The 14,268-nt window shown below is 35.9% G+C and overlaps 1 protein-coding gene and 1 long non-coding RNA gene across 3 annotated transcripts in view; one reads left to right on the forward strand and one right to left on the reverse strand.

The window, feature by feature from the left end:
* TMEFF2 (transmembrane protein with EGF like and two follistatin like domains 2) overlaps positions 1–14,268 on the forward strand; it is a 250,068-nt gene that overhangs the window by 167,531 nt on the left and 68,269 nt on the right. The window lies entirely within an intron of this gene.
* The window catches only part of LOC141279066 (uncharacterized), a 43,353-nt gene that overhangs the window by 15,355 nt on the left and 13,730 nt on the right, over positions 1–14,268 (reverse strand). The window contains exon 3 of the long non-coding RNA XR_012332818.1: positions 3,208–3,353. This is a non-coding gene — a long non-coding RNA (uncharacterized lncRNA). The remainder of the gene's footprint in view (positions 1–3,207; positions 3,354–14,268) is intronic.

Genomic DNA, 14,268 nt, shown 5'->3' on the forward strand with positions numbered 1-14,268 from the left:
CAGTCAACCAGCCAGCTCTGCCCCCTGTGGTTATAGGAAATTATCCATGCAATGAACCTAATTTAGAAAACTCAGCTGCATAAAGAAGCGGCAACATTATTCTTCTCAGAGTCCCATCTATGTTTACTTTCATGCTGAAGCTTCTCAGTGGTCACTGACAAAGAAATAGATATTGGATTTAGAATCTTTTTGCAGAAGCCACTGGACAACTAATAAAGAAATCTGAGGATAGAGTCTAAATTAAGTGCTTAAAAAAGCAAAACTCTAGCATCCATCTTCCTTATCCTTAATGTGGAAAGACTCGTATAAAACATTGACCATATACTCTGAGATTATATATTTTAAAACTTGTGTCTTTAATATTAGAAAATATTAAACAAAATTTACAATCTGCTACACACAATTTACAATAGGTAAATTCTAACTCAAATTTTGAAGTTTTACTGTAGGATAACTGTTTTAAAGTTCTGTTCAAGAACTGCCAGTGTTCTCCACATGCCTGAAACAGCTCTATGGAGTATGACACTAACATTGAGAAAACATTCCACTTAATTTGATACATTTCACAGCTTCTCTTTGATTTTACTCTTGAAAAGACAAGAGCCTACCATATTTATTAATAAATAAATATATAACAAAACACTGAAGGGCACTCATGATTTTTTTATAGACTGCAACCCTATGCTATATTTAAATTGAAATAATGTGTTCACTTATTATAGTCTGTGTTGACTTAATGCAAATTGTAGCAAAATGAAGAGCAGGAAGTATACATAAAATAGAATTCCATTTTAGTGTATATGATAAATCAACTACGGATAACCTTTATGTATGGGAGATATATTCAAAATTATCCCATGAATAAAGAAATATGGGAATATTCTGCTTTTACAATAAATACATGTATAAGAGATATTTGACTGTCACAAAGTATATCTGTAAGCTGGTCATGCTTTGATCCCAAATTCTTCCCCTCTGCAGTGTTCTTTCACAGAATTTCAGAGGAAAGACTCATTTTGTTAATCTTTCTTTAACATCCTTCTTAATTACTTTGAAATGTGTGATTATCTTTAATCAATGAGAGTTTCTAGGCCTTCCTCCAACAAGTATAGTCTGTCCCAAATTCATGTAATCTAAGGATAACAGAAACATCACTAAAAAGGAGATTATAGATGTGGTGAGGGGTAAGATGTCCCAGTTTAATATTGTGTCCAGCTAGCAAAGCTAATGAAACTTTTCCCCACTAATAAAACAACTGGAAATATAGATGGATGTTAGATAGATAGATAGATAGATAGATAGATAGACAGCTATTTTTTTAACTGTCAAAAGCTGCAGATATTTTACTAACTAAAAGACCAATAAAATGGAATTTTAAAATGAGATCAACATCTACCAATTCTTTGCCTGAAGAAACAAAGACTACCCACCCCTACATCCAGCCTGTTTTGAAAAACATAAGGACAAACCAGTCAGAGAACTGGGTGGCCTTCTCCATGTAGATCAGTGATGCTTTCGTAGAAAGCCAAAGTGCTGCTATGCCCCTCTTCTTTCCCATGACCACCTCTCTCCCTCTCAATGTGCAGGCAGAAACCACAATTCCTAGAATATAAGTAGGCAAGAAGTGGGTATACCAGCAGTCGGTGTAGTTCCCACACAAAAAAATGCCACAGGCAGAGGAGGGTCATGGATGACCCTGCCTGTGGCATACAGAGAGAGTCATGGATGCTGGGCATATCCATGATTGTCGATTTTTGTGTCTGAATCTATTCAAAGTGTCTTAGAGAAAAGGTGGGAAGGCTGTCTCTTTTAGATAAAAGCCTAGGTACTGGACATTGGACTAGGAGATGTGGCCATCAACCCACCACTCAGATGTAGACACGAAAAAGGAGTATGTAGACGTGAAAAAGGACAGGGAATAGGATAAATCACAATCCACACACTTTGCATATTGGCAAACTAGTTTTAGGTAAATCAAGACATGTTCTAAAGATGAATAAGCAAGCCAGCAAACCAACCAAAAAAATTCCCAACATCTTCTCATTTTTCATACTCTATAACATAGGGAAATCCAACATAATATTTAATTTGCTCATTGGGAGATATCTACATCATTTTTATTGTAATGAGATCAAGGATATAATGCATCTAAAGCATTTGGCTCCTGGCAAGTAGTAAATCCGATAAACAGTATTATTATTGATAATAATAATAAAACAGATAATCAAAAACTACTTCCTTGAGTGTAAATGAACAATTCCCAAAACAACTGAGTACAGATTAAAAGAAAAATTCCCACTCCACAACAAGAGAAGCCACCGCAATGGGAATATCCCACATGCCACAGAGCAACTAAGCCCGTGCACCACAACTACTGAGCCTGCGCTCTAGAGCCCACAAGCCACAACTACTGAAGCCTGCATACCTAGAGCCCGTGCTCCTCAACAAGAGAAGCCGCCACAATGAGAAACCTGCGTACCACAACAAAGAGTAAGAGTAGCCCCTGCTCGCCACAACTAGAGAAAGCCCACGCGCAGCAATGAAGACCCAACGCAGCCAAAAATAAATTAATTAATTAATTAAAAAAAAAAAGACAAATTCCCAGGCAGAATCAATGAATTAGTGAATACATGCCCACTCCAGACATATCCCAGAAAATGTTTTTAATCATAAAAATAGAAGAAGAAAAAAGAAAAAACCCTGAAAACAACCAGGTAGAAAGAGACAAGTTACCTACTCCCTCAAAAGGGTTCAATAAAAAAAAAAAAAAAAAACAGTGTTACTATGAATGTTACAGAATTAGGAATTTTTTTATAGGAATAAGACCTTATGCATTTGTGGGAGCTGCTGAAGAAGTAAGAAGTCTGCTGCTACTGTATCTGGTGTTGGCCCTGATAGTGCTATGGGTCAGCAAGGGCACTGGTCAGGAAGAGAAGCTGGGTATGAGATAGGGAAGACAGCAAGGACCAACTGGAATGCATCTCTGCCACTCACAGCCTCCAACATCAGTGATGTGGGTAACTTGCAGAAGAAGTTGTTACCTTTTATTATGGAGCTGCCTACCCACTGGCTCAGGACTCAGAGAAACGATGGAGGAAATCTAGTGGGAGCTTGAGATGCTGCAGCCTCCACTGCTGCCCCACAATAATGAAGTGAGGTACCAGCAGATCAGCAACAATCACTGTGGCCTGCAGCTGCTTCTGGTACCTTTTATGAACCTTCACAGTAAAATAGCTGCTGCTTTACTTCCAGCTGATTCTCCTGTGGCCCAGAACCAATGTAGGAAAGCAAATTCTGCGAAATGTAATTCCATTTTTATTCCAGTAAATTTCATGTAATTCCAGTTTATGTGCCTGCAAAACAACAAAATGAGAATAACCTCAGACTTCTCCTCTGCAAATTTAAACTCCAGAAGACAGTGGAACAGTAACAACTGAATTAGGAGAGAAATAAGCTATGAGCTAAAGATTTAGTTCCTGTATTAGTTATTTTTTTCCTGTTTGAAGACATCTGTCATCTTCAGCTCACTCAGATTTTCAGAATGTTCTCAGGCTTCCCACACCTTCATCTGCCATTGTTCTTTCTCTGTTTGAAATCCTTTTCCAATAGCTCAGTGTTACCATATATGATGATGCTCCTGGGGCAGTTCTCCAAACTTCACACTTCTACTTGTGTCTTATCACTCTTAGTTATGGTACATGGAGTACTGAATCTTACTAATAAAATTTATCTTTCTATCTTTTCTCTCCATTTCATGTTCAGCCACAGTCATCCTTTAAATCAGCTTCTGGTATACTACGGTTCTTTCAATCAGGGGCCCAGGTTTACCACAAAATCAGTCTTTAGGTCATCCAAGCTTTGTTCATTAACAAAATCCCAGGTCCTCTTGAGTAATTGCCTTTTTGATCCCAATTCCTGCCCTGCTTTTCTTCATGTGATTCGTAAACTTTGTTTCCCAGTTTGACACCATATTTGCCCCACAAATTATAGATATCTATAATGTATGTTTGTTTTTATTTTTATCCTTCTTAAATCAGTTACTTAATGTATAAGTTAAATACTGAATTTTAGGAGGAAAAAAACTAGCAGATTCATTCGCTCCGAATTACAATCAATGAGATGCATCAGCAAGATACCATTAATTAAATCTCCCCCTTTTAAACTAACAACAACAACAAAAAGAAAATAGAGTATAAATCAATTTTGTATGATTTTTGTTTGTAATATGAACTTTGATTTGTATAATACTAAGGCTTAGCTCTTTCTTTGGTGTCACTTGGGAGCTGTATGGAAGCTTTTCTCACCAACGTTCAAATAGTTCTGACTGCCTGCTGGTAACAAACAACTGACAAATTCAGTTTCATTTTCTACTTAGGAAGTTAAATTAACAAAAATATTCCTAAAATATTTATATCCTCCAGGCAAACTACCCTAGGTAGTCAGCCTGCAGTCCCCATGCCTTATCTGTTGCTCCCACTGGGGCTAACTCCACCACCAGGAAAGGACTCACTCTCCATGACCCTGCCGACTTGGAGCAGATTCCCAGGACGCCCTCATTTAATCCTTTTTTCAGACCAGACTTTGAGAAACACTATTGTGAAAGACGATTTATTGTATATTTTCTGGCTGATCAACAAAGGATAAGGACTGCTGAGTCTGTTTTGAAAAATGATAGTTCTCTGGGCACCCAAAATGTTTAATCTATTTTGTCCTTCAGCTTTTACCATATACTCTCATTTTTCTTTCTCTTCAAAATTTTTTTCTTAATTTCTACACTTCTTTAAAGAAGTAGAGAACTCTGGAAGCTTCAATAATCAAAATTTCTCTTTCTTCCCTTGACATCCTGCTTCACCCTATTTCTTCTAAGAGTCCTGTGATCAGTCCTCCTGGAAAGTGACTGGTAAAATAAAAGGAAGTTGAGTAAGCAACCCTTCCAATCCCAGAATAGGATTAGTGCAATAATATAGAAAGAAAGACAGCACCTGTGTTTGGAAAGATATAGCCTCTCTTTAAGATACGAATGAGGAATATGTATTCTTGAGCTTTTAAAAATGCTTTTACAACAACTTGAGATGATCAGAAGATAAGAAGACAAATGCCTAAAAATACTATTTAATAGATAAAGGACAGGAGTATTACACATTTGAGAGGTCACTTTAAAATGGAACAAAAGTTAAAAAATAAAACAAGACATATATTTTGCCCTTTAAGTGTTAGCATACAATTCAATATGCTGTTGAGAGCACAGGGATGGTTGCAAGTCAAATGAAGGTTATGTTATAATTGATACTCTGAATTGTTAAGGAGAAGCAAAGGTGAAATAGAATGCTTTTTATTATTTCTTTTGTTGAAATCTTATTAAAAACTTAATGGAATGCAAACTAGAGACCATCTTCAAGGTCTCAAGTTAGGTTAGATGTGCAGCCATTAATAGTATCGCTTAATATAAAGCTTTTTGAAAATAACTTTCCCAACACAGACATGGGCTAACATGCTTTCTATCTTCTTTGTATTTTCTTTGCTATTTCAGAGAAAGTTTTGAGCCCAAACAATATAAAGTATGATCATCATAATCAATCCTGATTCTGAAATATAGCTGAAAATCTCCGGATTACAATTTACACTCAAAAAATAAAAACTAGTAAATAAATTTAGCATTTTAATTCAGTGGTTCTCAGTCATGCTTAAATGTTCAAACACCTGAAAATTTATGACATTCTTTGCAGATTTCCATGAAGTAATGATATTTTGATTGAGTTGAAGGAATAAGGAAGAAATTCACCTGCAGAAATATGACAGTTTGTATATGTATGCAAGTCTCTACACGTAAAAAGTAATGATTCATAACATATACTTGAGAATTAACACATACAACGTTTTGTGTCATTGCGTATGTGTTCTTGGCTCATTCATTTTGTCAACTTACAGCAGCACATGTCACTAGACAAATTGAAGAAGCAATGAAACAAAAAAAGGGAGGGGTGTAGGAGAAAAATTTAAAAATCAGAAAAAAGTCTTTTCTGTTTTTCTTAAGGAATTGGAAAAGAAGCTGTTATTATTTTATTTTAGTGGCAGAACATCTTGATTGAGCTCCCAACAGAATTGTTTCCTAGAAGCAGAGTATGAAACCTACTATTTTAGTCTGTATTTGTTCAGACACATTTCCAAAAGAGAATACTTTATATGAGCAAGCAAAAATAGCATAATTACACCAAGTTTCTTCACATTATGAAAAGTGAAGGCCTTTAAAATAATTTTCATCATGTAAAACCAATTCCCCATGTAATATTCTGATCATTTTGAACACAGTTTATATATTATTCTAATTATTTGACTAACCTCGTCTGTCCTATTGAATCACCATCTAATGACTTCTCAATGCCCTTTATTCTTAGTAAAGAAAAATGTGCAAACTTTAATACAGATATGCTATCATGAAAAGCCAATGCAAAATACAAGGACCCTGAAGAGAAAAAAAGAAACAAAGACAATATTTATAAATGCAATATCTTGTGCATGTTATAATCATCATTTCAGAGGAAGGAAGCAATTCTGAAAACAAATTTTCAAAGCTATTTTTACACTAACATTATTTTTTTCTAAATGTACACCCATTATGGTAGAGTTATCTTTTCCTTCCTTAAGTTCAGAATTGTCAAAGTTAATTTCCTGGTATGCAGTGTGCCTTTATTTTTTGTTATTTAAATGGTTTAGCTAAAGTTAGATTAGAGTGCCCATTTATTTATACATTTGAAGGCATTGTGAGCTGAAAAGGCAAATTCTGTATAACATTTCCATGTGAAGATCCTCCCAGTACTTCCAACAATGCTTCTGATGAAGTGTGTTCAGTAATTTATTAATACTTTTTATGCTTTAAGAGTTCTAACAATAAAAGTTTATAAAAAAGGTATCATCCACTTTGGGTGACTCTCTTATACTGAAATCAAATAGTTGCCAGATGATCGTTAATGTAAAAAAGAACTCATTAAACATAATATTTTGGGATGGTAATAGTAACCATCTCCATAGTGACAAGCAGTGAAACATCAATCTTCTAGATATTTATTTACTTTTGTTTATAATACAATTTATTTTTATAAATAAAACAAAAGTAAATAAGTATTAGCATGACAATTTCACCAGTGTTTTCCTTCCAGAAGAATTATTTCCAAGAATATTTTGCCTTAAAATAAATACCAAGCAATATAGTGATGTTGTGGGAATATGTGTAAGGGAGAGTCACAATATTATGTAATAATATTACTATTATTGCCCTTAAAAGGAATTGGTTTGATCACATAGATACAGTGAATTAAGTAATAAGATCTTAGCATATCCTGGCTACTTCCTAAGTGCAGCAAAGTTAATTTTGCTACCTTAAAATACTGCAAATAAACCAAAAACATAATTTGTCTAAATTCACAAAAAAACTGTAATTTTGCTAGTTATGAGTTTTTCAAATTCATGACTTTGAAATGTTTAAATACTTAATTATACTTTTGCTGCATGAAAATATATTGGATCAAAGTTTCACACAGAAATCATCAGAGGGCTTGAATGGGGAAGGGCAAGAGGGGAGAAAGGAAAGAGAAGATCTAGCACCACTCCCACCTCCCCGCATCTGGCGCTGCCAAGCTGCAGGATGCCAATTCAATAGGACAGAGTCAATCAAATCCCCTTTTAAATAGCGATTGAAGAAAATAAAATGAGAGGAAGAAAGACAAGTACACTAGATTAAATGCTCAAAGATAAGTGCAAATAAATGAAAAATGCTTGCAAAACTGAGAAGGAAGGAGAACCAGGAAGTGGATATTTATGGTATCTTAATGTGTAAGGGTAAAAAGAAATTAAGTATACTAAGGATAAGCTAAATCAAAGGGAAAATGTTGAACCACTTTAACTTTTTGCTGAGTAAAAAGTCCAACACAGTTGCATAGAATTATTTTCCTGGCTATCTCAAATGACTTTACCAGTTAGAAAGAATATCTGTTTATTGACAGAGAATAGAAACCTAAGGCTCAGAGAAACTAGAACTGCCTCTAACAGAGCTTGCATTTTTACAGGCTCCGATAAAACTTATCGTCCTCATAGAATCAAATAGTACAAATTCTCCCAACCGGTGTCCCCCTCTAGTCCCTTGCTCTCATCTGTCAACAAGCCAGAGGCTTACTCTCTCAGATGAGCTTGTCATCTTAGGCAGCAGGAAAGTGAAGAGAGGAGTAGGTTTGGTGAAAGATTAGGGTAAGAGGTGAGACAGAGTATCAATCCTGACCCCTAGGCTTCTGGCTTTCCCACTTGGTTAATGTAGGTGCCAATTACTGAGGTGGGAAAACCGAAATAGAAGTAAATTTCTGGGAAAAGAGCAAGAGTTTAATTTTTAAGGTTAGTTGTCGGTGCCTAGGAGGCACCCAAGTGGGTGTGTCAAGTAGGCAGTTGGATTCTAGCGGTTGAATTCTAGTGGATGCTAGGCTAGAGAAACCAATTTGAGCTTGTCAGACTGAATAGAAGAGATTGCCTAGAGAAAGACTATAAAGAGAGAAGAATGGGGAAATTAGGACTGAGCTTTGAAGAGCACCAACTTGTAGAGTGTGAGAGAGAAAGAGACATTAAATAGGCTGAGAAGGGGGAGCCAGAGAAGTCCAAGAGAAACCAGAAGTGAAAAGAAGCAAAGAACGGTCAACAGAGTGAATGCTCTAACAGCTGTAATCAGGTCACTCAGGCCTCATCATTTCTCCTCTGTATTGATACATGGCCTTTGAACTGATCTCCCTGCTTCCAGTCCCAGTCTCTCCAGTCCATTCCCATTACTCCTGTTACACTTCTGCTTCCATTCTTCAAAGCTCTCTGAGTCTTCACAGTAAAGTTCAATGTCCTCTTCTGCTTCCATTCTTCAAAGCTCTCTAAGCCTTCACAGTAAAGTTCAATGTCCTTAGCAGGTCCCAGATCTGCCTCAGGATCTGGCTCCACCTCTTCAGCCTCACTCTACTACTTTCCTGGCACACTGGGACCTCCAGGTCTACTAAGCCACCTGCAGCTCCTTGGCCAAGCCTTCATGTCTCTGTGCTTGGGCACAAACTCTTCCCTCTTGCTGGAAGATTTATTTGTCTCCCACACCTGTGCCCAACCATGTCCTACTCAACCTTCATTCCTTCTCTGCAAAACCTGGACACTCCACCATGCCCAAGCTCAGTTAATCTCAGCCCTGTCTCTGCCTCTAAATCAGTTGTGATTAATTTTTGTCCCTTGCTCTTCACTCTAGGTAGCGTCCTGTTCACCTTTGTATCCCCTAAACCAGTGCTTCCACATGTTAGATGTTCAGCACAAATCTACTGAATAAATGACTGAATGAATGAGTACACCAAAATTCTGCCTTTTGTAATTTCTTCAGAGCTTTTGGCCATGCTGCTTTATTGTTACTTATTTGGAAGATGTAATATTTAGAAATGCTAAAGAAAATATAACTTAGTTTCTTTCTTTCTCCCTCCAGTTGAGGAAAGCACCTTTTGGACTCTGAACCCCATTCATTGGCTGAAATAGAGGAATGTCCAATTTCACTGAACTTCTAATAACTAGCTTATAAAAGAACATAGGGGAAAGTATGAAAGGCTCTGAGATGGACTCACAGGATCCTAGGTATATTTCACTGATTGAGAGCAGGGTCTCAGGCTAGGAGTGAGAATCAGTGTTTCACAGTTCATGTCTCAGCTGATGAGTCATGGGATTAAAATGATATTAGTTATTTGATTGAGTGCCATATGCAGATAGTTTCCTAAGAATTTGGGGTTACCATGGTCAAACTGTAGTGTTCAAAGTGATTCCAAGAATAAATGAACCTTGACCAATATAATCTAATTATGAATTGTTAATAAACAAAGGTAGATATGTAATCACTAGGTAATTAGACTATGTTGAATTGAAATGAGTCATCCCATTCAGTTCCTTGTAGCCTGATACCTCTGTATATTTCTAGTAATTTTTTTCTACCAGAGTTAATTTAATCATATCTCAATTCATGGGATTCTGTCATGTTTGGTCCGTGCACAAGTTCTTTCTTATGATGTGGCCACCCCTCCAAAAATTGGTAGCATCATCATTATCCATTTAAAGTAGTCTTTAGAATTTATAAGTTAAAAGTGAGTATTTACCAGTGTGACTTAAGGTCTGGTATAGATATATTGGCTCATTTCTGTACAGTCCTTATATTTAGCGAACATTCATTTTCAGTGTCACGTCCTGTGAAACTTTTTATTCTCTCTGACCGCAAGCATACACTGCAGTTAGGTTAGGCTGACGTAGTGATTGCTTGAACTATGGCACTGTGTTATGGTATAGTGAGACAACACCAACATTTTGTGACACTGGCATTATGCTTCAAGGAAAAGAGAATGGACCCGAGTCTCTCAAGCTGACAGCTCTGGTTCCACTTTCCTGTATGTGATACCAAGTAAAAGGGTGTGTACCTTCTCATAGAAAGGAGACATCTTCTAAATGTCACACTTATTGTTCAAAAGGCTTGAGCTACTTAAGTGAACACCATTGTTTTCTGCATATACATTATTCTTTTAAAGATATAGTAGTCCTTTTATTTAGTGTTGATGGTTTGAATAAGATTCCTTCAAAGTGTATTATATTTAACAGGCTTGTGTTTCCTGCTATTTAAAAACATTACCAAAGGATGATCATTTTTTTAGCCTTTAAAAAATAGACTACAAATTGTGCGATTTAGCCACAGCTTTGGTCTTTAATCATAAATTCTTTCAAAGGGCACACATATTGAAGAATATGTAGCCAAGTGGAACAAGTTCAGAATTAGCATCTAAAACCCTGTAACTGTTTTAGTCCTTACCAGCCTGGCAAAGAAAGCATCAATGACAGCCTCGAGAATGCCATGTGACCATTTTAATGTCCCTCTGTCAACAAAAATATTCTAATGACAAGTCACAGCTATAAATTTTAGATTTTTTATAAATTATTTTTGTAGCTAAAACTGTATAGAGCGACATATAGTCCAATCCTTAATATTAACTAACCACCACCCTAACAGCATGCTGTCTGCCCAGGCACAGCATATGTATTAAGAAAGCAAAAGAGCATTGCTGCCTACGAAATCTTGCTAAGCAAAGAGAGGTACTGTCTGCTTTGCACTTGCTTTCCTTATTACCCACACATACTGCAGAGCATACCCTCTGACTAGTAGTCTCCAGAAACCATAGTCAAAATAAAAACAATGCCTGGGAAAAGGCAAAACCTTTCACTTCAAAATGTATATGCAATATTTAACATGTCTACTGATTCCAATTCATGAGTTAGTAATAGCTGCATATAAGCCATAAATTGATATACATTTCCTCCTCGTTCTATGTAAATATCTGAATCTACAGAAAGCGCTTTCAACTGGTACAGGCCCATTTATTCAGTTTTCAGTAGCTGCTGCTGCATCTTTGAAATGAAATAGATCTGTTGATACAAGTATAATTGGAAGTTAGATCAGAATGATCAAATGATCAAATGACTTAAATTAGACACATAATGAATTGCCTAAAGATGAAGAAACTGCTTGATTGGCAAAGGCTTACAGCAGACAGTAACCTTCAATCATTTCCTACCTCTGCAGTAAACACTGACTCATAGTTTGAAGGAAAGGTGATATAAAGGATAGTAATATCAAAGGTTGGTACAAATTAAATAATCATTAAAAGAAACAACACTGATGGAGTTTTTGTTCAGAATAAGAAGATTCTGACAGACAGGAAGTCTAAATCATTTTGAGCATCCCAAGGAAAAAAAAAAGAAGATAGAAGTGGTATAATATGGATTTCAGTGCCCAAAATGTACATAGATAATGAAAAGGCAAATTGTATGCACTGCATGTAGCCAGGGACTGTCAAACTGTGGGGGCCTTTACCATTCCTACTGATTATTGAACACTGATCCTTGGGACACGAAATTCATCATCATGTTTAAAATAACCTAGTCCACGTAACAGGGAGATGTGGTCTATTTTCTTTTTGGTAATTAAATACCAAAATGTCTAATAACTTGTACATGGTAAGCACTCCATTTATTCAGCAAATATTTGTTGCACATCCACTACGAGCTAAGCATTTAACAAAAATTAATATTAATTTTACATAAGAATGAAGAAATGCTTTTCTTGAAAATTGAAGCAAAATAATATGAATCCATCAATTAACTATATAATTCAAATCAAAACTTTTGTCATGGGGGGTGGTGGTGGGATGAATTGGGAGATTGGGATTGACAGGTATACACTAATATGTATAAAATAGATAACTGATAAAGAAGATTTAAAAAACACTTTGTCTAAACTACTAAAATATAAACATATTTTAAGTCAGAAATTTATTCATTTATTTACTCATTTATTCAACATTTATTTAGTGTTTATTAGGTACCAGATATTGTTCTAGGCCTGAAGAATATAACAATGAACAGAACAGACTAAGCCGCTTTCCACATGTAGCATATATTGAAGTGGAGGAAACAGACAATTTAAAAAACTCAAGTATGTGATATAATGTCAGGATTCAGAAATAGAAGTGCTGATTTTGATAGGGTAGTCAGGGAAGGCTTCTCTGAAAAGGTCATATTTGAGTCACGCAAATATCTGATTTAAGAGCACTCCAGACAGAGGGAACAGTAAGTGAAAAATCCTGGTGCCACAAGCATATTTGGTGTGTCCTCAGAACAGTAAAAAGTCCAGTGTGGTTGGAGCATGGAAAGGGCGGACAAGACTGATTGATAGGAAATGAAATTGAATAGGTAGCCAAGGGCCAGATCATGTAGGGCCTCATAAACCATGGTGGGAACCATCGAATTTATCCTACGGCTCATGGGAAGACTTTGCTGGGTTTTGAGCAAGGAAATGATTTGATCTCGTTTATGTTTTTATTTATTTAACATCTTTATTGGAGTATAATTGCTTTACAATGGTGTGTTAGTTCCTGCTTTATAACAAAGTGAATCAGTTATATGTATACATATATCCCCATATCCCCTCCTTCTTGTGTCTCCCTCCCACTCTCCCTATCCCACTTCTCTAGGTGGTCACAAAGCACCACCGAGCTGATCTCCCTGTGCTATGCGACTGCTTCCCACATAAGCTCACTTTGTCCCAGCTTACCGTTTTGAAAGCATCACCCTGGCTATTCTGTGAACTGACTCTAGAGAGGCAGAGTAGAAACACAGAGAGCAGTTCAGAGGCTCGTTCATTTCCCTGGTGATCTGGAGTAGATGCACACTAATCTTTAGCTGTTTTTTAATTCCTAGCATCTTAGTGTCCTAACTCTGGATTAGCCTCTATTTCTTTTCTCTGTCAGAGGAGAGAATTTTTAATTTGCATGTACTTTTACTAATTTTTCTATACTTTGTCATTCCAATTTATATACTGATAATTTTTCTCAGTACAATATTTTAAATCTCTTATGATCCAAATTACTCTTTGATCTATATGAGTATGAATACAAAGCTAAAGTCACCCCAGTTCTTTCCAGATATAAATATATTTTTAATTATATTGTTACTTTTGATTAGAACTTTACATTTAAAAAGTATTTTTCATATTAGAAAAACCCCAAATTTAAGAACAGACCAGTTCACTTATTTAGGGCTAGCATGTTATCAGGGAAAATAGAGCTTAAACTCCAATTCTTGTTCAGGGGCCCCCTGACTGATACAACATCTGGATGAGTAATGAAAGCATCCTGTATGGTTTGTTGGCACTGGTCTCTTTGGTGCCTTGATATGAGTCTGATAATGATCTCAGCAAGCCCCAAGTCTGCCTGGCTGACAGATGTCAAATCTTGGTAGATCATTTGGGAGCTAGAAAGGTGCAGAATACATGCTATTCAGTGGCATAAACAGAAGTTATCATCCAATGACTTTAAATTGTAATCAACTATAGGCTGATTTATTTAAATAGAATCTATGTTTTTTATATGCTCATTCATAGTGTGGAACATAAATGTACTTATTTTGAAAAAAATAAAAGATAATATGTGATAATAAGAAATATTGTTTTGAATTCAAAGAAATTATAATTTAGGTTGCTTAAGATAGAAGACTGGCAACTTATGAAATGGATGGGTAGAATGGGTAAGGATAAATTAAATCCCTAATATAGACTGTATGTAATATATAGTCACCACAAAGTTAAAAATATTGCCAAGTTTCAGATAATAACTTATGATAGCCCCAGTATTTGTTATAGTCAATAGCTTGTTGATTTTTCCTCTTAGAAAAGTTCAA

The sequence above is a fragment of the Tursiops truncatus genome, chromosome 7 (assembly GCF_011762595.2).
Source record: "Tursiops truncatus isolate mTurTru1 chromosome 7, mTurTru1.mat.Y, whole genome shotgun sequence".
NCBI classification, from domain to species: domain Eukaryota; kingdom Metazoa; phylum Chordata; class Mammalia; order Artiodactyla; family Delphinidae; genus Tursiops; species Tursiops truncatus.